General features: G+C 44.4%; 1 protein-coding gene and 1 long non-coding RNA gene across 3 annotated transcripts in view; one reads left to right on the top strand and one right to left on the bottom strand.

Moving 5' to 3' along the window:
- Positions 1-3,546: 3,546 nt before the first annotated feature.
- Positions 3,547-27,886, top strand: part of LOC139756504 (uncharacterized) — a 46,835-nt gene continuing 22,495 nt past the window's right edge. The window contains exon 1 of the mRNA XM_071675951.1: positions 3,547-3,569. The gene's annotated coding sequence lies outside the window, so the exon portion shown is untranslated. The remainder of the gene's footprint in view (positions 3,570-27,886) is intronic.
- The window catches only part of LOC139756505 (uncharacterized), a 58,149-nt gene continuing 34,507 nt past the window's right edge, over positions 4,245-27,886 (bottom strand). For both annotated transcript variants that reach the window (XR_011714362.1, XR_011714363.1), the window contains exon 3: positions 4,245-6,741. This is a non-coding gene — a long non-coding RNA (uncharacterized lncRNA). The remainder of the gene's footprint in view (positions 6,742-27,886) is intronic.

The raw sequence follows: 27,886 nt of genomic DNA, 5'->3' as shown, positions 1-27,886 counted from the left end.
GCTGCCGGAGCCAGAAGCGGGAGGTCCGGCACGACGCGAGGGGAATTGGGGCGCTGCTGGAGCCAGAAGCGGGAGGTCCGGCACGACGCGAGGGGAATTGGGGCGCTGCTGGAGCCAGAAGCGGGAGGTCCGGCACTACGCGAGGGGAATTGGGGCGCTGCCGGAGCCAGAAGCGGGAGGTCTAACGCGGTGTGATGTGAGGTGATGTGGGGCGCCTCTGCCGGAACTGGGAGGCAATGGGCTGGTGAGTCGTGACAGATGGGCTCAAGATATGTGTCAGGTTCGTGCGATCAATATAATGGTGTGTTGGTCCTACACATTACTCCTGTCATCATGTGTTAAGCATCAGTGTTGCAACTTTTATGACGAGCTTACTCATCTGTTCAATCTTCGCCATCTTCGCTGTTCTTACTTTCTCGATCTGTTTGTTTTCCTCATCTTCACAACTGACAACTTCTCTGTTCTCGAGAAATAATCACAACAAAAGGTGAAAGGAAATGGATGCATTAGTTACCATGAGCGACCCTTATGGACTGAGGTCATAACTAAAACCACATTTGACTGAACCTGAGCAACCTTGACCCCTGACCTGTTACATGTGAGGGTGCATGATGGTGCCACCTCCTCCCTCAGCCCAGTGGGAAGTGTCCACACACATCAGGCGGGAGGGAATCTAGTGTGAGGCCCCTTCCTCTGCTGGACTAACCTTGCTCTAATGTGGTTCTTTTTCTCGTTCTTACGTTGAAATCTGGCGTCACAGACAGAATACATCATTGAGGCGACGCTTGAACAGAGTAGAGAAAAAGATTATAGAGACAGAAATTTCAAGAGGGCGAGGCCGTCTCTGTTAGGAAAGCCACAAATGGATACAGAGTTCCAACAGAGTTCCAAAGTTTAGCAGTGGCGGGACGAAACAGATATGACAACGGCCCACTTGAGATGCAGACGTCATGAAGGTAGTCATGCGGTTCACTGTGTTGAGGTAAACTTAAGGTAAACGAAGGTAAACAATCATGGTCAGGATTATTGGGGGCACTATTACCCGCTGGTCGGTCATCTGACGGGGGTTTAGTGGACCATATGTGGTCTAAGCTTGGTGTCTCGTATGAGCAAACACAGGTAAGGCGGTGGACATTGGACTGAAGATCGATCAGGATTCTTCGCTGCTTCACTTGCTTGTAATAACGAGTTGATGATAAGACACCACCATCACATGTGCCAAGATTCGTTACTTGGTCATGGTCATTATACTCAACCAGAGTTTGTCAGACGCGGCAGGATCGGTGTTTCGTGATGGTGGAGCTAAAAGCTGGATCAGAGGAACCTCACACAGGGGTTGTCGCTTCTTCAACACGATCTGTGAATCTGGAACACGACCATGTGACCCTTGAACAGGAAGACAGGACCCCTGAGCACAACAGTACGACCCTTGGACACGACTCTGTGAACCTTGGATATGATGATTCCCTGACTTTTGACCTCATACACAATAGGCCAGCTTACCCCAGTAGTCATACACTCGCTCAAAGGTCGTCCCGTCATACTCAGGAGTCATACCGTCGTGTTCAAGGGTCGTCCCGTCACACACAAGGTTCATGACGTCATGCGTCAGGGGTTAAGAGATAAGAGAATTAACTTTATCTATAGTTCTACTGCGAATTCTTGCATGCACTCTCCCAGGTTTTACATATTAGTAGTAAAAACGAAAAGGCAAGCTATAATTTGAATTCTGATCAAATACAAAAGGTGAGAGTCAAAATACATGAGTGTGATAATTTTGGATGACCTAAAACCAAGTAAGCAGTGAAAAGGACGAGCAAGATTCTTGGATTCATTGGTAAGTCTTCAGAATTAAATCTGGAATATTGTGTTCAGTTTTGGTCACCTTACTTGAAAAGAGACAGACAGAATGGAAGGAGTACAGCGTTGAGCCTCCAAGATGATTCCTGGACTAAGAAACAAGTCCTATTGAGAGCCGACTGAAGGACGTGAATATATTTTGCTTAGAAAATAGGTTAAGAATTGATCTCATGCAAGAATCTAAGATTATCAAAGGCTTTGAAAATCCTGATCTAACAATTTACTGAAGACTTGATTCATCTGATTACACTCGCAGTAATGGTTGCAAACTCGTGGGCAAACATTTCACTTGATCATTTAGTCAACAAGACTACAAAGATGTGGAACGATAGAACAGTTGGAGTGTTGGAGAGCAGCAGAACCAGAGATACGTCTAAGAATAGACGATAGATATTCCACTTCACATCCACGACTTACATCATTCGCGCCTCGAGAGCCTGCAGGCTTCTCTCTTCGAATCAACTGTTTGCCTTCCTGATTTTTACTTTTTTATGTTGTTGAAAGCTCCAGTCACGAACACAAGTCGACATCAAGTGTTAAGTATCAGTGTTCCAACTTTTGACGAGCTTACTCATCTGTTCAATCTTCGCCATCTCGCTGTTCTTACTTTCTCGATCTGTTTGTTTTCCTCATCTTCACAACTGACAACTTCTCTGTTCTCGAGAAATAATCACAACAAAAGGTCAGAGAAAATGGACGCATTAGTTACCATGAATTATGAAGCGGAAAAAGAAAAGACAAGGGAAAGTATTCTGTGAGTTTCTGATTTATTTTTTCAGTGTCACAAACAGCCTCAAAGGGACCATTGGTCTGTCGCTGTTTGAACTCTTCTGTAATCCTTTGTATCATCAAGTCAGATGTTTGTCTGGCTATTCAAGTCTTACGTAACCTTCAAAAGTATTTACGAGAGACTTTAGTGTCCCCGAGGAGTGAGTCTGCTCGCAGAGGAAACAAACCAAGTTACAGATGAAAATTGATAAGCTGAGCTGCAGGAACATCAACATATTATGTCATTAGTTCCTCAGCCTCATGATATATTGTCGAGGACGACTTATCACTCCTACTTGCTCTCCCCTCAAGGACGACTATGTTATCCCTTCTTGCTTTACTGTCGAGGACGACTATCTTATCACCCCTTCTTGCTTTACTGTCGAGGACGACTGTCTTATCCTTTTACCCTTACTTGCTTTACCCTCGAGGACGACTGTCTTATCACTCCAACCTGCTATATAGCCGGGAATGACCATCTTACTAGCCAAACATTTTGTTAAGAACAACTTTATCATCATCATCATCAACATCTTACCAGTGGAAAGAAGGAGCCACGAGATTACTGTTAATTCATCACAGCCGCAAAACCGTATGGGGAGGGGAGGTGGTGGTTGGTGAAGGTGAGGACGTGAAGGTAGCCTGGTGAAGGTTCCTCTTCACCACCGCGGCCCCCTACACCCTCAGCTTTACTCCTCTATAGTCATCATCAAGATTGTCCATGTAGCATTAATACACACGGACACAAGAAAGCATAAGTGATGCACATGATTTCTCACCTCAGGACAGAAGCAGCAAGAACGAAGATAAATCCAACTTTACGATCCAAGATGAAACCTCTGGCACTGTTCCTGGCCCCGCCCCCGTCATATAAACAAGGAGTGCCACATAGAAGAAGCTTAGTTTTATACAGTGACTGACACTTCAGGCGTACACTGCAGGTGAGACTATGTTCTCAGTGGAAGTATTGAGAGTCTACATGGTCGTCCACAGTGGGGGTACTGCATGCTATAGGATCTTTAAGGTGAAGTCTTATGTTTACATTCACTGCGGTGCTCTGGTTACACTTGTTCGATTCACCTGATCGTGTTCCGATGAACGACATTATGTAAGTGATTTGACAGACCACTGATGACCACATTCAACAGTTCACGTGACTGTCGACCACATTCAACAGTTCACGTGACTGGGATTCTGTGTGCGTAGCTTGAGGAATTATCCCTCAAGTTTCACTTTTAATACAACTTCCATATGCTATATAACCTTATGGCTGTGGCTTACGGAGCTCCGTCAACCAAACCGCAAAGGGAAATAAGTGAAACTGTGTTCGAAAGCTGTAGTCGGGCCTTCATCACTGACCCGCCACAGGTGTGTCGCGCTCTGACGGTCGGCTTCAGATCCCGTATCATGGAAAATGTTGGCTCACAAAGTTTGAGTTGTCTCTGCTCTTGACGCTTGTCTGAAGGATGACTGAATCATGTGAGTCACTTCTGTGTTTCTCTGTATGTGTGTGTTGACTGATGATAAAAGGCAATCTCGATGATGACACCCCCCCCCCCCCCCCCACGCACGCGTACATGCGTGTGTTCTTTACAACACCAAATCGATTCATCGAGACGATGACCCACGTCTTCAGTAGTTCTTTATACCTTCACGTAGCCCCAGAGGGTCGTGTCCACACATGATACTGTGCTCTGGTGTCGACAGACAGACAAACACTCACACAACACCCGTCTTCCTCCACCTTGTATGGGCCATATACACAGGGTGTATGTGGTCCTAGTGTTGGCCATACACATAGTGACAGTGTATGTGGTCTTTGTGTGGGTCATACACATAGTGACAGTGTATGTGGTCCTAGTGTGGGCCATACACATAGTGACAGTGTATGTAGTCCTAGTGTGGGCCATACACATAGTGACAGTGTATGTGGTCCTAGTGTGGGCCATACACATAGTGACAGTGTATGTGGTCCTAGTGTGGGCCATACACATAGTGACAGTGTATGTGGTCCTAGTGTGGGTCATAAGCATAGTGAGGGCGTATGTGGTCCTCGTGTGGGCCATAAAGGGTTCCTCAGCATGAACTTCGTATGAGGATTACCGACACATGCAAACGATTATTTACGTATGGTATTTTCCTGATATATTCGTGAACACATCAGGGCGGGACCTGACGCTTCCCACACTCCCCCGGGGGATATCTGTGGCTCAGCAGTGCTTCTGGTGGGGTGGAGGAGGGTCGCGATAGCCTCCCTGGGTCGAACTGTGGCTCAGCAGGTGTCTAAGGCACCAGCTTCATCCCAGTCAAACTCACACTCAAACGGCCCTGTCTCTCTCCCCCTCCCTGGCTAACCTAACTTTTATTCACGTTCACGCTTAACTTCTCCTTGTTCACACTCTCCCAGACACAGACACATGTAGTTCCACCCTCGAATCAGTCAGCCACTAGCGCCATGTTATCTGCAAATAGGAACAAACTCACCTTCCAGGCCCGTACCCCTCACCCTCAGCAGACCCATCCCTCTCTCCAACACCCACCCAGTTACCTCTCTCGCCACCTCTTTCATTATCATCAAGTTATGGTGACATCACACACCCATCATGCAGACCCACCTTCACCTTAACTACTCATCCTCCTCTCTTCCTACTCGCACATACACCTCACTCTCTGGATGATAACTCCTCATTGTTTCTAGCTGCTTGCTTCCCACATGATATATTCGTTGCGAGTTAGACAAAACATCTCTATCGACTCTAACATACACTTTCTCCAGATCCATAAGTGTACCACATGGATCTTTCCCTTTCTCTAGGTATGTCTCAATCAGCCTTCTAAAGCAACACTTGGTCCAACAATCCTCTATCATTCCTGAATCCACGATGTTCCTCCTAAACCTAGTGCTCTCTGCATGCCACCATCCTGCCAGTCACCTCTCTGCAACACAATCGACCAGGTATGTTCAGCAAACCTACAACTCTGTAATTCGAATGTTCATTTTTCCCCATTGCCTTTATACAGTGGCACTATAAGGTCATTCCGCCAGTCCTCCTGCGCCATGGATGCTCTGAAAATCCTGACTTACTGAGTAATTCATCTGTAGTCCCATCCATTCCAGTTGCTTTGCCACACTTCGTTTCATGCAATATTTTAAGCACCTCTTCTTTCTTCATCAATCTATTTGCCATGCATCTCTTATTTCCACATACCTGCACGTCCAAAACACTTTACACTTGCCACCGTGTCCTTCAGCACATTCAACAGTCCTTCAAAATGCTCACTCCATTTCTTCAGTTCATCTTTGCCTTTACCACACTTTCCATCTACTTCCTTCAGTGTTCCTGCCATTTTTGTTGTTCTTCTATAAACTCCTTCCAAATACATTTCCTTATTCTCCCTGAAGTTTGTTGATAGTCTCGCACAACATCTGTCATCAGCCGTTTTTTTTTTTTTTTCCAACCCTGCACCTTCCTGTTGACCATCTGCTGCTTCCTTCGGTACATTATCCATTCACTATCACTCCTTCCCTGCGGCTGACTCACAATACACCGCTCTTGTCTCTTTCGTCAGAAAATTAACTTGCTAATCCCAGCACTCACTAGCCTCGCTCACATGCCCACCGTCCGCGTGCCACACACATCCCCGTCTACCGGGATAATGTCTCACAACCGAAACACAGGCTCTGTGTGTCTCATATGCTCGTCATTCTTAACGTCCAAAAAATCACTCGCTTGTCGATTAGAAAATGATATTTGTTTAGGTGTGTGGTAAAGAAGCGGTGTTCTGTTCGCGTGTATGCCGCCTCTCTATCTTTTATTGTATCCAATCCTGATGTGCACATTGTGTGCAACACACAGCCAGCATCAACGTGTGTGTGTGTGTGTGTGTGTGTGTGTGTGTGTGTGTGTGTGTGTGTAGGGGAGAGGAGGAGGGGTGTGTGTGTGGAAGGGGATGAGGGAGCGAAAAAGACAGTTGCAGCAGCCATCCATGAGCGAGGGCGGTGGTCGCGGGAGCCACATCATTAGAGTAATCTTGTGGTCGTCCAGACCTTCTACCATCAACACGGCTTTTGTTCCATTGATTCGTCCAGTACAGCTCAGGCTTCAGGAGCTCCTGTAATGACGCAACACAGAGAGTCAGTGGACGATATGTGTGGCTCCTGTAATGAGGAGAACACCTCACTGTACCCCGTACAAATAAGAGTGCACCTCACTGTACCCTGGACAGATAAGAGTGCACCTCACTGTACCCTGTACAGATAAGAGTGCACCTCACTGTACCCTGTACAGATAAGAGTGTACCTCACTGTCCCCTGTACAGATAAGAGTGCACCTCACTGTACCCTGTACAGATAAGAGTGCACCTTACTATCAAGGGAGCGCTGTACCGCCATGAGAGCTCTGTGCCACATAGAGGGAGCTCTACCTACAGTAGAACACTGCACCACCAGAACACTGTACCACCAAGAGAACACTGTACCGCCAAGAGAACACTGTACCACCAAGAGAACACTGTACCGCCAAGAGAACACTGTACCGTCAAGAGAACACTGTACCGCCAAGAGAACACTGTACCACCAGGAGAACACTGTACCACCAAGAGAACACTGTACCGCCAAGAGAACACTGTACCACCAGGAGAACACTGTACCACCAAGAGAACACTGTACCGCCAAGAGAACACTGTACCGCCAAGAGAACACTGTACCACCAGGGAACGCTGTACCACCAGGGGAACACTGTACCACCAGGGGAACACTGCACCACCAGAACACTGTACCGCCAAGAGAACACTGTACCACCAAGAGAACAGTGTACCGCCAAGAGAACACTGTACCACCAGGAGAATACTGTACCACCAAGAGAACATTGTACCGCCAAGAGAACACTGTACCGCCAAGAGAACACTGTACCACCAGGAGAACACTGTACCACCAAGAGAACACTGTACCGCCAAGAGAACACTGTACCACCAGGAGAATACTGTACCACCAAGAGAACACTGTACCGCCAAGAGAACACTGTACCGCCAAGAGAACACTGTACCACCAGGGGAACACTATACCACCGGGGGAACACTGTACCACCAGGGGAACACTGTACGACCAGGGGAACACTGTACCACCAGGGGAACACTGTACGACCAGGGGAACACTGTACCACCAGGGGAACACTGTACCGCCAAGAGAACACTGTACCACCGGGGGAACACTGTACCACCAGGGGAACACTGTACCACCAGGGGAACACTGTACCGCCAGGGGAAAACTGTACCACCAGGGGAACACTGTACCACCAGGGGAACACTGTACCGCCAGGGGAACACTGTACCACCAGGGGAACAGTGTACCACCAGGGGAACACTGTACCACCAGGGGAACACTGTACCGCCAGGGGAACAGGGTACCACTGCCGTAGGTTAGTTCATCACAGTCATGGTTCTGCAGGCCGAGGGAAGGCCTCCTGCCTCACCAGGTTAGTGCATCACACATGCTTGGCTTTGGTCACGTTGATGGCTCCAGTCACGAACAGAACTCCACATGAAGGCCGGCCCTTAATTGAAATAAAGAGAGAATTATGAAAGAATTAAAAGAAAAGAAGAGACAAGGTAAAGCTTTTATGAATTTCGAAGAATGTGAAAAACCTGCCTTTTGAAATGTGCCAAGTCATAGTTATTGGGAAAGACATGAGAGGGTAGAGTTCCTAAACTTCGAGGTGTAGGGAAAGAAGCAGTTATCAAGACAGCCCTTCCTTGAGTTGCCAACGGCCACACGGTAATTATGTGACGCAGCAGCTTGCCGAGTATTGCGTCGTCTGGCTAATGCTGTAGGCACACAAGCAGCCAGCTCTCGCGAGCAAAAACCTAAGTAACACCCGTAGAAGAGGGAAAGTTAACTAACACTGCGGCTAAGGGCAAGAAGTTAACCTGGGAGAGTTTATAACCCGGACCGCTTTCGACTTAACTTTAAGTAAGGATTCGGAGTTAGAACCATACTAGATATGAGAGCAGTACTCCATACAAGAACGAATCAATGCTTTGTGTAAAATGAGCAACTGTTCAGAAGAAATGACGTTTTGACATCTAAACAAGACACCCAGTTTCTTAAAAGCAGTCTTAGCTATTTCTGTAGTGAGGGGTTTCCCAGAAAAGTGGGTATTACATTAATACCAAGCATATTGAGTGAGTCAAGAGGTGAATTACAGAACAGTCAAAGGAGAGAGGAAAATTTTGAGGAATTCCCGGTAGCGAGATGGGTAGAAACTGGGTCTTGAGGTCAGTAAACTTAACCAGATTTCGTCAACTCTATAAAGGTATCCTGTCCAAGCCTCAGTATACTGAGGGACGTGTGTCAAGGTGAGATGCAGATCGAGTGAGAGAAGAGGGAGCAGAATTGAAGGATGTGGATGAATGCAGTGTTGAGTCGTCAGCGTATGAGTGCATAGGATTATTTGTGGAGGAGAGAGAGAGAGAGAGAGAGAGAGAGAGAGAGAGAGAGAGAGAGAGAGAGAGAGAGAGAGAGAGAGAGAGAGAGAGAGAGAGAGAGAGAGAGAGAGAGAGAGAGAGAGAGAGAGAGAGAGAGAGAGGCTGATCCATCGACAACCACAGAGATAGATCGGCCGGAGAGGAAGCTAGATATGATGGAGCAAAGTGAGGGAGGGAAGCCAAAAGAGAGGAGCTTAGAGAGGAGACCCCAGTGCTACACCCTGTCAAAAGCTTTGGATATTTAAAGGACAACTGCATGGTACCCTTCCCGAAGTGTTCGCTTCTTTTTGCTGCTTTGCTTCAGCAGGCATCACCTAAATTCAAGTTGCACTTTTTTTTTCGATGTCTCCGATACCAGGTTATATTTCGTTGATGACGTCGAATCATAGAAGTATATTTTGTGGTCTTCGTAGCTTCAGTATGGCTGATGTGAAGGCGAGGCGTGTGGCTGCCGGGGGTAGACCAGCGTGGAGGGCATCACACTATGTTTACCAGGAGTAATTAATGCTCCACCAGCAGGTGCCAGACTCCTTACAGGCTCGCCAGGGCTGCTGTACCTGCTGCTGTTCTTTGATATGTTCGGTTATCAAGCCTCGTCATGATGATGTTTGGGCCGAAGTTTTATTCTCCCGAGCAGCGCATATATATATATATATATATATATATATATATATATATATATATATATATAGAGTGTGTGTGTATGTTTTCGTTTTCTTGACCTGTGTGCGGCGAGGGGTGTTTGGCTGGAGGGGATCGTGGGAGGGGCGGTGTTCGTTGCTCTGACGTTACCATAAAACGCAGTTGGTCGAAATTCAGGTTTACTTTGGTTTTTAGTATTCATCCATTACGTGCCACCAGCTCAGTCATGTTAGCAGGTCAATATACCGAGGCAGATCATTACTACAGACACTTGATTCTCAAGCCTCTTGTAACGGCCATGTCTTATTGTCAACCTTCACGTCATTGTGTGAGAATTAGAATGATGATGTCAACCAAACGCAACTTCATGTTGCTTTTGTTTCACTGGCAGACCAGAATTCATTGTCATAGTTTTTATCATATGTATTTATCATGGGTAGAAAATACATAATTTCAGGAGAGAAGGTAACTTAAGGAAGTGTGACAAGCAACACTCGGAGAGTGACAATAGAAGTGAGATAACTTGAAGATGATGACACATTTCCAACATTTGTCATGGACGATAATCATGTGGTTGTTAATAGTTGTTTCTTCACACGGTTTACTGTCGACTTATGTGGCAACATTTGTACGATCATTAACAGAAACTGGCAGCCTTGCCCCACATACCTGCTCCTTCCCGGCGTGAGCGGAGTTGTTAGTGGGTGTGGCTACGTCCCGGGAACTTTTTTTTTTCTACCTTAAATTGGCTGGTTAGGAGGAGGGGAGAGGTGTGGGTTAGGAGGAGGGGAGAGGTGTGGGTTAGGAGGAGGGAGAGGTGTGGGTTAGGAGGAGGGGAGAGGTGTGGGTTAGGAGGAGGGAGAGGTGTGGGTTAGGAGGAGGGGAGAGGTGTGGGTTAGGAGGAGGGAAGAGGTGGGGGTTGGACAGGTACAGAGGAGAAGCAGATGATCCTCACAGCGTGGTTACAGAGATGAAGTGTGGGGGTCGTTGACTGGACGCTTATTTTGGTTGCCATGTTTACGTAACCCCGGCAGACTATGGTGTGTGTGTGTGTGTGTGTGTGTGTGTGTGTGTGTGTGTGTGTGTAGTGATGATGTGTGATGGTTAAGGAAGAAAAACTGGTTAAGTTAAACCTAGCACCAGTGACTCTGTATATTCGTGGATGGATAAAGCCTGTCTCTGTTCTCCGGGGTTGAGTCGGATTCAAGGATTGTCACATATTCGCTTTAATAGCGAACTCCGTCTTGAATATGTCGAACATGTCGTCTAGTGTTCGCTTCTTTTTGCTGTTTTCCTTCAGCAGGCACCACTTGATTTTAAGGTGCAGTTTTTTTTTTTCTTTTTTTTCGGTACCAGGTTATATTTCGTTGATGAAGACGAATCATAGAACTATATTCTGTAGTCTTCGTAGCTTCAGTATGGCTGATGTGAAGGCGAGGCGTGTGGCTGCCGGGGGTAGACCAGCGTGGAGGGCATCACACTATGTTTACCAGGAGTAATTAATGCTCCACCAGCAGGTGCCAGACTCCTTACAGGCTCGCCAGGGCTGCTTTACCTGCTGCTGTTCTTTGGTTCAGTTATCAAGCCTCGTCATGTTGATGTCTGGGCCGAAGTTTTATTCTCCCTAGCCACTCTGGCTGTACTGTGTGAAAGTCGTTAAGAAGCGTTTTCTTTGAGACTATGAATCTAATGGCGTCATCTGCATCGGTGATGTCCACGCTCGTGTTTCCAGCCAGCGAGGAAATGTTTGCTGTGTAGTTTACGAGCAGCACTGGTGACAGACTGTTGCCTTGGGCGACCTCGCGTGGTACAGGAGACCGCTGAGGGGCGCGTGAGTGCGGCAGCAGGTTGACTGGGAATACTGTATTATATGCAATCTTTGTGACTCGTAACTCTGGTTGTATATAATCTGATAATCCTTCTCTGGTTGTATATAATCTGATAATCCTTCTCTGGTTGTATATAATCTGATAATCCTTCTCTGGTTGTATATAATCTGATAATCCTTCTCTGGTTGTATATAATCTGATAATCCTTCTCTGGTTGTATATAATCTGATAATCCTTCTCTGGTTGTATATAATCTGATAATCCTTCTCTGGTTGTATATAATCTGATAATCCTTCTCTGGTTGTATATAATCTGATAATCCTTCTCTGGTTGTATATAATCTGATAATCCTTCTCTGGTTGTATATAATCTGATAATCCTTCTCTGGTTGTATATAATCTGATAATCCTTCTCTGGTTGTATATAATCTGATAATCCTTCTCTGGTTGTATATAATCTGATAATCCTTCTCTGGTTGTATATAATCTGATAATCCTTCTCTGGTTGTATATAATCTGATAATCCTTCTCTGGTTGTATATAATCTGATAATCCTTCTCTGGTTGTATATAATCTGATAATCCTTCTCTGGTTGTATATAATCTGATAATCCTTCTCTGGTTGTATATAATCTGATAATCCTTCTCTGGTTGTATATAATCTGATAATCCTTCTCTGGTTGTATATAATCTGATAATCCTTCTCTGGTTGTATATAATCTGATAATCCTTCTCTGGTTGTATATAATCTGATAATCCTTCTCTGGTTGTATATAATCTGATAATCCTTCTCTGGTTGTATATAATCTGATAATCCTTCTCTGGTTGTATATAATCTGATAATCCTTCTCTGGTTGTATATAATCTGATAATCCTTCTCTGGTTGTATATAATCTGATAATCCTTCTCTGGTTGTATATAATCTGATAATCCTTCTCTGGTTGTATATAATCTGATAATCCTTCTCTGGTTGTATATAATCTGATAATCCTTCTCTGGTTGTATATAATCTGATAATCCTTCTCTGGTTGTATATAATCTGATAATCCTTCTCTGGTTGTATATAATCTGATAATCCTTCTCTGGTTGTATATAATCTGATAATCCTTCTCTGGTTGTATATAATCTGATAATCCTTCTCTGGTTGTATATAATCTGATAATCCTTCTCTGGTTGTATATAATCTGATAATCCTTCTCTGGTTGTATATAATCTGATAATCCTTCTCTGGTTGTATATAATCTGATAATCCTTCTCTGGTTGTATATAATCTGATAATCCTTCTCTGGTTGTATATAATCTGATAATCCTTCTCTGGTTGTATATAATCTGATAATCCTTCTCTGGTTGTATATAATCTGATAATCCTTCTCTGGTTGTATATAATCTGATAATCCTTCTCTGGTTGTATATAATCTGATAATCCTTCTCTGGTTGTATATAATCTGATAATCCTTCTCTGGTTGTATATAATCTGATAATCCTTCTCTGGTTGTATATAATCTGATAATCCTTCTCTGGTTGTATATAATCTGATAATCCTTCTCTGGTTGTATATAATCTGATAATCCTTCTCTGGTTGTATATAATCTGATAATCCTTCTCTGGTTGTATATAATCTGATAATCCTTCTCTGGTTGTATATAATCTGATAATCCTTCTCTGGTTGTATATAATCTGATAATCCTTCTCTGGTTGTATATAATCTGATAATCCTTCTCTGGTTGTATATAATCTGATAATCCTTCTCTGGTTGTATATAATCTGATAATCCTTCTCTGGTTGTATATAATCTGATAATCCTTCTCTGGTTGTATATAATCTGATAATCCTTCTCTGGTTGTATATAATCTGATAATCCTTCTCTGGTTGTATATAATCTGATAATCCTTCTCTGGTTGTATATAATCTGATAATCCTTCTCTGGTTGTATATAATCTGATAATCCTTCTCTGGTTGTATATAATCTGATAATCCTTCTCTGGTTGTATATAATCTGATAATCCTTCTCTGGTTGTATATAATCTGATAATCCTTCTCTGGTTGTATATAATCTGATAATCCTTCTCTGGTTGTATATAATCTGATAATCCTTCTCTGGTTGTATATAATCTGATAATCCTTCTCTGGTTGTATATAATCTGATAATCCTTCTCTGGTTGTATATAATCTGATAATCCTTCTCTGGTTGTATATAATCTGATAATCCTTCTCTGGTTGTATATAATCTGATAATCCTTCTCTGGTTGTATATAATCTGATAATCCTTCTCTGGTTGTATATAATCTGATAATCCTTCTCTGGTTGTATATAATCTGATAATCCTTCTCTGGTTGTATATAATCTGATAATCCTTCTCTGGTTGTATATAATCTGATAATCCTTCTCTGGTTGTATATAATCTGATAATCCTTCTCTGGTTGTATATAATCTGATAATCCTTCTCTGGTTGTATATAATCTGATAATCCTTCTCTGGTTGTATATAATCTGATAATCCTTCTCTGGTTGTATATAATCTGATAATCCTTCTCTGGTTGTATATAATCTGATAATCCTTCTCTGGTTGTATATAATCTGATAATCCTTCTCTGGTTGTATATAATCTGATAATCCTTCTCTGGTTGTATATAATCTGATAATCCTTCTCTGGTTGTATATAATCTGATAATCCTTCTCTGGTTGTATATAATCTGATAATCCTTCTCTGGTTGTATATAATCTGATAATCCTTCTCTGGTTGTATATAATCTGATAATCCTTCTCTGGTTGTATATAATCTGATAATCCTTCTCTGGTTGTATATAATCTGATAATCCTTCTCTGGTTGTATATAATCTGATAATCCTTCTCTGGTTGTATATAATCTGATAATCCTTCTCTGGTTGTATATAATCTGATAATCCTTCTCTGGTTGTATATAATCTGATAATCCTTCTCTGGTTGTATATAATCTGATAATCCTTCTCTGGTTGTATATAATCTGATAATCCTTCTCTGGTTGTATATAATCTGATAATCCTTCTCTGGTTGTATATAATCTGATAATCCTTCTCTGGTTGTATATAATCTGATAATCCTTCTCTGGTTGTATATAATCTGATAATCCTTCTCTGGTTGTATATAATCTGATAATCCTTCTCTGGTTGTATATAATCTGATAATCCTTCTCTGGTTGTATATAATCTGATAATCCTTCTCTGGTTGTATATAATCTGATAATCCTTCTCTGGTTGTATATAATCTGATAATCCTTCTCTGGTTGTATATAATCTGATAATCCTTCTCTGGTTGTATATAATCTGATAATCCTTCTCTGGTTGTATATAATCTGATAATCCTTCTCTGGTTGTATATAATCTGATAATCCTTCTCTGGTTGTATATAATCTGATAATCCTTCTCTGGTTGTATATAATCTGATAATCCTTCTCTGGTTGTATATAATCTGATAATCCTTCTCTGGTTGTATATAATCTGATAATCCTTCTCTGGTTGTATATAATCTGATAATCCTTCTCTGGTTGTATATAATCTGATAATCCTTCTCTGGTTGTATATAATCTGATAATCCTTCTCTGGTTGTATATAATCTGATAATCCTTCTCTGGTTGTATATAATCTGATAATCCTTCTCTGGTTGTATATAATCTGATAATCCTTCTCTGGTTGTATATAATCTGATAATCCTTCTCTGGTTGTATATAATCTGATAATCCTTCTCTGGTTGTATATAATCTGATAATCCTTCTCTGGTTGTATATAATCTGATAATCCTTCTCTGGTTGTATATAATCTGATAATCCTTCTCTGGTTGTATATAATCTGATAATCCTTCTCTGGTTGTATATAATCTGATAATCCTTCTCTGGTTGTATATAATCTGATAATCCTTCTCTGGTTGTATATAATCTGATAATCCTTCTCTGGTTGTATATAATCTGATAATCCTTCTCTGGTTGTATATAATCTGATAATCCTTCTCTGGTTGTATATAATCTGATAATCCTTCTCTGGTTGTATATAATCTGATAATCCTTCTCTGGTTGTATATAATCTGATAATCCTTCTCTGGTTGTATATAATCTGATAATCCTTCTCTGGTTGTATATAATCTGATAATCCTTCTCTGGTTGTATATAATCTGATAATCCTTCTCTGGTTGTATATAATCTGATAATCCTTCTCTGGTTGTATATAATCTGATAATCCTTCTCTGGTTGTATATAATCTGATAATCCTTCTCTGGTTGTATATAATCTGATAATCCTTCTCTGGTTGTATATAATCTGATAATCCTTCTCTGGTTGTATATAATCTGATAATCCTTCTCTGGTTGTATATAATCTGATAATCCTTCTCTGGTTGTATATAATCTGATAATCCTTCTCTGGTTGTATATAATCTGATAATCCTTCTCTGGTTGTATATAATCTGATAATCCTTCTCTGGTTGTATATAATCTGATAATCCTTCTCTGGTTGTATATAATCTGATAATCCTTCTCTGGTTGTATATAATCTGATAATCCTTCTCTGGTTGTATATAATCTGATAATCCTTCTCTGGTTGTATATAATCTGATAATCCTTCTCTGGTTGTATATAATCTGATAATCCTTCTCTGGTTGTATATAATCTGATAATCCTTCTCTGGTTGTATATAATCTGATAATCCTTCTCTGGTTGTATATAATCTGATAATCCTTCTCTGGTTGTATATAATCTGATAATCCTTCTCTGGTTGTATATAATCTGATAATCCTTCTCTGGTTGTATATAATCTGATAATCCTTCTCTGGTTGTATATAATCTGATAATCCTTCTCTGGTTGTATATAATCTGATAATCCTTCTCTGGTTGTATATAATCTGATAATCCTTCTCTGGTTGTATATAATCTGATAATCCTTCTCTGGTTGTATATAATCTGATAATCCTTCTCTGGTTGTATATAATCTGATAATCCTTCTCTGGTTGTATATAATCTGATAATCCTTCTCTGGTTGTATATAATCTGATAATCCTTCTCTGGTTGTATATAATCTGATAATCCTTCTCTGGTTGTATATAATCTGATAATCCTTCTCTGGTTGTATATAATCTGATAATCCTTCTCTGGTTGTATATAATCTGATAATCCTTCTCTGGTTGTATATAATCTGATAATCCTTCTCTGGTTGTATATAATCTGATAATCCTTCTCTGGTTGTATATAATCTGATAATCCTTCTCTGGTTGTATATAATCTGATAATCCTTCTCTAGCTGTAAATAATCTGATAATCCTTCTCTGGTTGTATATAATTGGAATATCTTCTTGGTTGTATAATAATCTGATAATTCTTCTCTGGTTGTATATTAATCTGATAATTCTTCTCTGGTTGTATATTAATCTGATAATTCTTTCAGGTTGTATATAATCTGATAATCCTTCTCTGGTTGTATATAATCTGATAATCCTTCTCTGGTTGTATATAATCTGATAATCCTTCTCAGGTTGTATATAATCTGATAATCCTTCTCAGGTTGTATATAATCTGATAATCCTTCTCTGGTTGTATATAATCTGATAATCCTTCTCTGGTTGTATATAATCTGATAATCCTTCTCTGGTTGTATATAATCTGATAATCCTTCTCTAGCTGTAAATAATCTGATAATCCTTCTCTGGTTGTATATAATCTGATAATCCTTCTCTGGTTGTATATAATCTGATAATTCTTCTCAGGTTGTATATAATCTGATAATCCTTCTCTGGTTGTATATAATCTGATAATTCTTCTCAGGTTGTATATAATCTGATAATTCTTCTCTGGTTGTATATAATCTGATAATCCTTCTCTGGTTGTATATAATCTGATAATCCTTCTCTGGTTGTAAATGATCTGATAATCGTAAGTTTTCATCAACCTGTTGTTTTCAGATGTCTGATCAGCTGAAGACTTTTGCTATGGTGGGAAAAGTCCAGCAGTCGTGTTCCTTCCTTGATGATGAAGTAGAGGAAAGAGATGATGTTATCAGAGTGTATCTGGCGAGATTGTACCGCTTGGCGTACATAGCATAATGAGAGTGTACAGCCTGGTTTTACAAACATAATAAATTTACAGCCGGGTGTACATAACTTTAATGAAAGGTAAAACCCCGGGTGTACAAAAAAATAAGTGTACGCCCGGGTTACAAAACAATAGTGAAGAGGAAAACCCCTGGTTTAACAACATAATGAGGTGTAAAAACCCGGGTGTACGTAACATAATGAGGTTACGCCTGGTGTCCCAAACAATTTGAGAGTGTACAACCTGGTGTACACAACATATGAGAATTTGTACAGCCTGGTGTACACAACATAATGATGAGGTTTACAACCTGGGTACTCAACAAATGAGGATGAAACACCCGGGTGTACAAAACAAAAATGAGAGTGTAAAACCTGGGGGTACACAACATAATGAAAATGTCAGCCTGGTGTACAAAAACAAAATTAGGATTTACAACCGGGGTGTAAAACCAAAATAATGATGGGGTGTAAAAGCCTGGTGTACAAAACAAAAAGGAAAATGAACAGCCGGGTGTACACAACAAAATTTAAAGAGTGTACACCCGGGTGTAACAAACCATAATGATGTTACACCCGGGTGTACAGAACATAATGGTGAGTGTACAGCCTGGTGAAACACCATAATATGTACACCGGTGTACAAAACCCTAATGATGAGGGGTACACCCTTTGGTTAACAAAACATAATGAGAACAGCCGGGTGTACATAACATAATAGAGTGTACACCCGGGTGTACACAACAAAATTGAAAAACAGCCGGTGAAACATAACAAATTGGAGTTACAGCCTGGTGTACATAACATAATGATGAGTGTACAGCCTGGTGTACACAACATAATGATGAGTGTACAGCCTGGTGTACACAACATAAGAATGAAACAGCCTGGTGTACACAACATAATGATGAGTGTACAGCCTGGTGTACACAACATAATGATGAGTGTACAGCCTGGTGTACACAAATAATGATGAGTGTACAGCCTGGTGTACACAACATAATGATGAGTGTACAGCCGGGTTTGTAAAACAGAACCCCCCGGGGTACTGACTGGGGAAATCATGAGGTAGGATGAGGGTGACAGCACGTGTCCCAGTCAACACGTGTCCCGGGCAGCACGTGTCTCGGGCTGCATGTGTCCCGGACAGCACGTGTCCCGGGCTGCATGTGTCCTGGGCAGCACGTGTCCCGGGCAGCATGTGTCCCGGGCAGCACGTGTCCTGGGCAGCACGTGCCCTTTGGAAGCACTGATGGTAGTGAACAACACCCCCGGCCCTTTTTTACTGCCTTACATACGTCATCTTTCCCCACTGTGGTAAACATTATTAGTAAAACCATATTCTTCGGGGCCCATACATACGTCTTTTTTTTACCACTGTGGTGAACATTATGTAGTCAACCATATTCTACTGTCATACATACGTCATCTTTACCACTGTGGTGAACATTATGTAGTCAAAGATATTCTACTGCCATACATACGTCATCATTACCACTGTGGTGAACATTATGTAGTCAGCCATATTCTACTGCCATACATACGTCATCATTACCACTGTGGTGAACATTATGTAGTAAACCCAAAATTTTACTGCCAAAACATACGTCTTTTTTTACCACTGTGGTGAACATTTTTGAAAGTAAACCAATTCTACTGTCATACATACGTCATCATTACCACTGTGGTGAACATTATGTAGTCAAAGATATTCTACTGCCATACATACGTCATCTTTACCACTGTGGTGAACATTATGAAAGCCCAAAAATTTTCTCTCCCATAATACGAACATCCCACTGGGGGTGAACATTTTGCAGTAAACCCCCAAAATTCTCCCTGCCAAAACATACTTTCATCATCCCCACTGTGGTGAACATTATGTAGTCAACCACATTCTTCTGCCATACATACGTCACATTCCCACTGTTGAAAAATTATGTGCCCAGCCTTTATTCACTTCTTTACATACGTCATCATTCCCCCACTGGGGGGAACATTATTTTAGTCACCATATTCTTACTGTCATACATACGTCTCATTACCCCCCTGGGGGTGAACATTAGTAGCCCAAAGATATTTTTATGCCATACATTACGTTCAAAACCCTGTGGTGAACATCATGTAGCCCAACCATTTCTATTTGCCATACTACGCCCATCTTCCCCAAATTGTGGTAAACATTATGTAGTAAAAATTCTTATTCTACTACCCAATAACTTTAACCCGTCAATCATCACCCCCCGGTGGTGAACATTATGTAGTCAACCACTTTCTTCGCCATACAAAAACGTCTTTCACACCACGTGGTGAAATTTATGTAGTAAACCCAAATTTTCTGCCAAAACATACGTCTTTATCACCCACTGGGGTGAACTTATGTAGTAAAACCATATTTTACTGCCATCCCAAAAGTCATCTTTTACCACTGGGGGTTAAAACATTAGGTATCAACCAATTTTCTGCCATACATACGTCATCATCACCACTGTGGTGAACATTATGTAGTCAACCATATTTTCCCTGCCAACATACTTTCATAAATTCCCCAAACTGGGGTGAACATTATGTAGTCAACCAATTTTCTCCCAAATTACATACGCCCATCTTTACCACTGGGGGTGAACATTATGTTTTTCAACCACACAGCAGAATCATATCAAAATCCTAATTTTCCCAGACAATGAAATTTTCTCCACACAATAATATTTTAGGAGAAAGAAATCCCATTTCTTACTGTAAGGAAGATGAGCCGTGTGGGGGGGGGGGGGGAGGGTGGCCGGTGACCCTGGGGGGGTGGGGGGGGGGGGAAGGGGGGCCATGAGGGCCGTGTGGGGGAGGGGGGGGACCGGGGGGGGGGGCCGGGGGGTGGGGGAGGGTGGCCGGTACCCTTTGTGGGGGGGGGGGGAAATGAGCCGTGGGGGGGAGGGTGGCCGGTGAGCCTTTGTGGGGGAGGGTGGCCCGGGGGGAACTGTGTGGGGGGGGGAAAAGGGGGGGGGGGAGGGGGGGACCGGGGGGTTGGGGGGAGGGGGGCCGGGTGAGCCGTGTAGGGGAGGGGGGCCCGGGTGACCCGTGGGGGGGAGGGTGGCCGGTGACCTTTGGGGGGGAGGGGGGCCCGGGTGGGGCCGTGTGGGGGAGGGGGGCCCGGGTGAGCCGTGGGGGGAGGGGGGCCCGGGTGACCCGTGTGGGGGGGGGTGCCCGGTGAGCCGTGTGGGGGAGGGTGGCCGGTGAGCCGTGTGGGGGAGGGTGGCCGGTGAGCCGTGTGGGGGAGGGAAGATGAGCCGTGTGGGGGAGGGTGACCGGTGAGCCGTGTGGGGGAGGGTGGCCGGTGAGCCGTGTGGGGGAGGGAAGATGAGCCGTGTGGGGGAAGGTAACGTGATCATCTCCTGCGGCCACAGGAGGGAACTGTTGCTCTGACATCTTTACTGATTCGTACGCTACATCGCCTCCTGTACCATCACCGTTATGACCCCTTAGCACGACGGTACACCCCTTGAACACGGCGGTACACCCATGGAGCACGACGGTACACCCCTTGAACACGACGGTACACCCCTTGAACACGACGGTACACCCCTTGAACACGACGGTACACCCCTTGAGCACGACGGCACACCTCTTGAACACGATATTACACCCCCTGAACACGACGGTACGCCTCTTGAACACGACGGTACACCCATGGAGCACGACGGTACACCCCTTGAACACGACGGTACAACCCTTGAACACGACGGTACACCCCTCGTGTCTGACGATAGGAATCTATCGTATGACGCCCCATAACATTTGACATAACCTTACAGTGTCGGGTCAAAGGTCAGGGGATCGTGCCTAGCGATCGTACCATCGTACTCAGGAAGCTACAGGTACGACACTGGTGTTGGCCACGATAATGACTACAGCGACTTCAGCGTCTGAGAATCTCGCGAGACATCTTGAGGGAACTCCACTGTGGACGAGCCAGCATGGGGCTCCGCTGCCCTCGTAGCAACTCATACTATACTTTGACTCTGACTAACATAAAATCTATCAATTTCCACATGCCACTTTATAGATGCATCCAAGAGAACTTTCTCGTGAATTCCTGATTAAGATATTCTTTATAGTATCGTTGTTGCTAAAGGCAACATTTACATTAAAGAATTTAAGCAACATGGGAAGTGAAGTGAAATCATTATTAAATTCTTTAATGTGAATGTTGCCTCTAGCAATAATAATACTATAAAGAATATCTTAATCAGGAATTCACAAGAAAATTCTCTTGGATGCTTCTAAAAAGTGCCATGTGGAAATTGCGATAGATTTTATGTTGGTCAGACTGGTAAGGATCTTGTTGTTAGACTTAAGCAACATAAATATAGTATAAGAACGGGACAAGAATCAAATGCCTTGTTTAATCACGTTAAAAACTATGATCATTGTATTGACTGGAGTAATGCCATCTCAGTTATTGACTCTAACTCTATTACCAAGAGAAATATCATTGAATCTTCTATTATTAAACACACAAAGAATTATTATCTTGATATTAGTGATGTTCTATACAAATTAGATAACTTTATTGTTGATAAAATTTGTAAAATGATAAGTTTATGAACGCTCGTTGTATGTTTTGGACAATCACATGTTTACCAAATGGCGTCTTAGCTTCGTCTCTTCGATGTAAATCAACTGACTGTTATATTTCTCTCTTGTGTCTCCCCTGATGATGTGATTATTACACGAAAGTGTACTTGGGAACTTATCGTGTTTCATTTTCCCCGTGGACTCATAGGAATATACTTGATCACGCACAAAATTGTGATCCTTTCCAATATATATATATATATATATATATATATATATATATATATATATATATATATATATATATATATATATATATATATAGCTGTATAAGACTTTTACTATCTAGCAAAAATCTCCATACAGAATACAACCCCCCTCATTACCAATGACCCGAGCATAATGAATGTTACCTGCTGGACCCTGTGAACCCGAGCCCCGCAGCCACACACCTCCCTGAGCCACGCCTCAACACACACACACACACAACACACACACACAGTGTGTTCCAGTGAGGGAGGCGGTGGACGCGTCTGCAGGCAACAGAAACATGTTACCCCGACCATCCGATTAACAAGACGTCATACACGTAATGTTAATAACAATACGATCAAACAGGACATTGATCATTACACAACTTGGCTCCACCAACCACAGCTACGAGTCTACAATCTCTATAACACAACCATCACAACCATTCCCCATCACCTACAACCATAAGTCTATATCCTCTACAACACAGTTAACCATTCTCTACCAACCACAGATGCGAGTCTACGATCTCTACAACATAACCATCACAACCGTGCCCCACCACCTACAACCACCCGTCTATAACCCCTACAATACAACCATTCTCTACCACCTACAACCAACAGTCTCCACCGTCCACAACCTGGCCAACAGACACCACAACACACGTCTCTTTTCTAACCAAGTGAAACACATAATCCCAGGCTGTAAACAGAGACACATAATCCCAGGCTGTAAACAGAGACACATAATCCCAGGCTGTAAACAGAGACACATAATCCCAGGCTGTAAACAGAGACACATAATCCCAGGCTGTAAACAGACACATTATCTCAGGCTGTAAACAGAGACACATTATCCCAGGCTGTAAACAGAGACACATTATCCCAGGCTGTAAACAGAAACACATTATCCCAGGCTGTAAACAGAGACAAACATCTCGCTCTGTCCCCAGCGTTCTCACACGATCAAGTGTTACGTTAACGTCCCGAGCAGCTACGCCGAGTTACGTTTCGAGCAGCTACGCCAAGTTACGTCCCGAGCAGCTACGCCAAGTTCCGTCCCGAGCAGCTACGCCAAGTTACGTCCCGAGCAGCTACGCCAAGTTACGTCCCGAGCAGCTACGCCAAGTTACGTCCCGAGCAGCTACGCCAAGTTACGTTTCGAGCAGCTACGCCAAGTTACGTCCCGAGCAGCTACGCCAAGTTACGTTTCGAGCAGCTACGCCAAGTTACGTCCCGAGCAGCTACGCTAAGTTACGTCCCGAGCAGCTACGCCAAGTTACGTCCCGAGCAGCTATGAGAGGCCAAGGCTCAGCAACACTACGATTACTCACGGTAATAGGGAGTTATGGATAACGTCTCAAAGCAACGAAAACGAGCTGACCCTCCCGTTCAACGATACAAAATAATCGTTAACACAACATGAATAATGAACAGTTTGACTCGAAACGAAATGTCTGATCTCGCTTGACCTAAGGTCAACCTCAAGAGAGGAAATCCAACAGAACACAAGTGGTTGATGCTCGCGTGTGTGGTAGTGTGTGTCTTGCACAACACTATCGGTGGTGCCTGATGCCTCGCCATGTGAAGGCATTATGTTACGTGACCACATTTCTCCCTTCGACTTTTGGTCAGATTTTTAGTTATTATTTCTTTGCAATGGGTCGCGAGTGTTGGCGCACGGCGGGAGAAAGCAGGTTTTTGATGGTAAGGTCACAAGAATCGTCGTCCACGTGAGAATGGAAGCTAGACTCGGCTGAAGATCGTGGCTTTTGTGATGTGTTCAGGAAATTACCTTCGTCTATCTCCCAGTCTGTCTACAGCCTCCCTCTATACCATCCACACTCCGTCTTCTCTCTCATGTCTCTATATACTCACAAGATGCAAGTTTCCAGCGTAGTTATACGCCTGGTAATTACGCTTGGTAGTTCACCGGGTCGATCCCAGGTTCTCCACACCTGCCTGACCAGCCGGAGGTGTGTTGGCTGCGGCACAGGAGGCCAGGCAGGTACCCTCACCCTTCACACCTACCGCATGGTTAACGAAGGCGGCAGCCGGGGAGGGAGAGGCAGCCGGGGAGGGAGAGGCAGCCGGGGAGGGAGAGGCAGCCGGGGAGGGAGAGGCAACCGGGATGAGGGAGGGGGAGGGAGGGAAAGGCAGAGGGGAGGAGGAGGGTGGGAGACAAGTTACTAAGCAGGACATGTTGATATCAGAAGCAACCACTTCAGAATATGGCGGGTGGCCGGCCAGTTGCTGACCTGCTGCTTGTTGCTGGGTGGCTCCCTGGTCCACCGTGACCTGCTACCGGTGGCTAGAAGTGACCCAGGTCCAGGTCACACCTCTGACGTGTAGTGAGCAGTGCAGACGACGGAAGTCATCATCCAGCGCCACCGCCTCACACCTCCTCAGTCATGTGAGCACCGACAGTAACTATGATCAAGTACATCATGCAGCGCTTCCCTCCCTCATCCACCGCACGTCAGCCGATGGTTCTGGTGGAGCACGTCAGCCGATGGTTCTGGTGGAGCACGTCAGCCGATGGTTCTGGTGGGGCACGTCAGCCGATGGTTCTGGTGGGGCACGTCAGCCGATGGTTCTGGTGGAGCACGTCAGCCGATGGTTCTGGTGGGGCACGTCAGCCGATGGTTCTGGTGGGGCACGTCAGCCGATGGTTCTGGTGGGGCACGTCAGCCGATGGTTCTGGTGGGGCAGGTCAGCCGATGGTTCTGGTGGGGCAGGTCAGCCGATGGTTCTCGTGGGGCACGTCAGCCAATGGTTCTGGTGGGGCACGTCAGCCGATGGTTCTGGTGGGGCACGTCAGCCGATGGTTCTGGTGGAGCACGTCAGCCGATGGTTCTGGTGGGGCACGTCAGCCGATGGTTCTGGTGGGGCAGGTCAGCCGATGGTTCTGGTGGGGCAGGTCAGCCGATGGTTCTCGTGGGGCACGTCAGCCAATGGTTCTGGTGGGGCTCGTCAGCCGATGGTTCTGGTGGGGCACGTCAGCCGATGGTTCTGGTGGGGCAGGTCAGCCGATGGTTCTCGTGGGGCACGTCAGCCAATGGTTCTGGTGGAGCACGTCAGCCGATGGTTCTGGTGGGGCACGTCAGCCGATGGTTCTGGTGGGGCACGTCAGCCGATGGTTCTGGTGGGGCAGGTCAGCCGATGGTTCTCGTGGGGCACGTCAGCCGATGGTTCTGGTGGGGCACGTCAGCCGATGGTTCTGGTGGGGCAGGTCAGCCGATGGTTCTCGTGGGGCACGTCAGCCAATGGTTCTGGTGGAGCACGTCAGCCGATGGTTCTGGTGGGGCACGTCAGCCGATGGTTCTGGTGGGGCAGGTCAGCCGATGGTTCTGGTGGGGCAGGTCAGCCGATGGTTCTCGTGGGGCACGTCAGCCGATGGTTCTGGTGGGGCAGGTCAGCCGATGGTTCTCGTGGGGCACGTCAGCCAATGGTTCTGGTGGGGCACGTCAGCCGATGGTTCTGGTGGGGCACGTCAGCCGATGGTTCTGGTGGGGCAGGTCAGCCGATGGTTCTCGTGGGGCACGTCAGCCGATGGTTCTGGTGGGGCATGTCAGCCGATGGTTCTGGTGGGGTACGTCAGCCAATGGTTCTGGTGGGGTACGTCAACCGATGGTTCTGGTGGGGCAGGTCAGCCGATGGTTCTCGTGGGGCACGTCAGCCAATGGTTCTGGTGGGGCACGTCAGCCGATGGTTTTGGTGGGGCATGTCAGCCGATGGTTCTGGTGGGGTACGTCAGCCAATGGTTCTGGTGGGGCACGTCAACCGATGGTTCTGGTGGGGCAGGTCAGCCGATGGTTCTCGTGGGGCACGTCAGCCGATGGTTCTGGTGGGGTACGTCAACCGATGGTTCTGGTGGGGCACGTCAGCCGATGGTTCTGGTGGGCCACGTCAGCCAATGGTTCTGGTGGGGCACGTCAGCCGATGGTTCTGGTGGGGCACGTCAGCCGGTGCCTCGGTGGTATAACCCACGTCCGTGTACCTCCTCGTTGCTATAACTCACACGTCGACTGAGACATGGTCTCGGTGAGCCTAGTGTGGATGTTGCCCGTCTCGTATTCTTATCCTGTAGCAGATGTCCTCGTCGCGCACAGCCGTGCCCTTCCCCCACAATGCCTTGGGCCAAAAGCGTAGGTGGGGGAGGATGGGAGGTGACACAATGCTTTGTTTCTGGGAGAGGTGGAGGGTAGGGCTTCTCGCTAGCCAGCCTCCCGCCAGACTTTCACGTGATCAAGAAACTTTACATTGGGTATTCAGGACAACGATTCTTGACTCCCAGACATGAACAATATGTGAGATGATTGATGCTTCTCGAGGAAGATAATGAGCTTGAATTGAATGAGAGAGAGAGAGAGAGAGAGAGAGAGAGAGAGAGAGAGAGAGAGAGAGAGAGAGAGAGAGAGAGAGAGAGAGAGAGAGAGAGAGAGAGAGTGTATTAGTGAGGCGTTTGTGAGTAGGAATACTCACGGAACAATAGGTAATATTAATAAAATCTTGATTTGTATAGACCATCATTAATATTAAGATTATAATCTTAATATTAGTGATGGTCTATACAAATTAGATGACTTTATTGTTCATAAAATTTGTAAAATAATAAGTTTATGAACTCTCGTTGTACGTCTTGGACAATCACATGTTTACCAAATGGCGTCCTAGCTTCGTCTCTTCGATGTATAGCAACTGACTGTTATATTTCTCTCTTGTGTTTCGCCTGATGATGTGATTATTACACGAAAGTGCACTTGGGAACTTATCGTGTTTCATTTTCCCCGTGGACTCATAGGAATATATATATTTACATATATATATATATATATATATATATATATATATATATATATATATATATATATATATATATATTTTTTTTTTTTTTTTTTTTGCTTTGTGGCTGTCTCCCGCGTTTGCGAGGTAGCGCAAGGAAACAGACGAAAGAAATGGCCCAACCCGCCCCCATACACAATGTATAAACATACACGTCCACACACGCAAATATACATACCTATACATCTCAATGTACACATATATATACACACACAGACACATACATATATACCCATGCACACAATTCACACTGTCTGCCTTTATTCATTCCCACCGCCACCTCGCCACACATGGAATACCATCCCCCTCCCCCATCATGTGTGCGAGGTAGCACTAGGAAAAGACAACAAAGGCCCCATTCGTTCACACTCAGTCTCTAGCTGTCATGCAATAATGCCCGAAACCACAACTCCCTTTCCACATCCAGGCCCCACACAACTTTCCACGGTTTACCCCAGACGCTTCACATGCCCTGATTCAATCCACTGACAGCACGTCAACCCCGGTATACCACATCGATCCAATTCACTCTATTCCTTGCCCTCCTTTCACCCTCCTGCATGTTCAGGCCCCGATTACACAAAATCTT

This window comes from Panulirus ornatus, chromosome 22 (genome assembly GCF_036320965.1).
Source record: "Panulirus ornatus isolate Po-2019 chromosome 22, ASM3632096v1, whole genome shotgun sequence".
In the NCBI taxonomy this organism is placed as follows: domain Eukaryota; kingdom Metazoa; phylum Arthropoda; class Malacostraca; order Decapoda; family Palinuridae; genus Panulirus; species Panulirus ornatus.
This window is presented reverse-complemented; position numbering and strand designations above follow the sequence as displayed.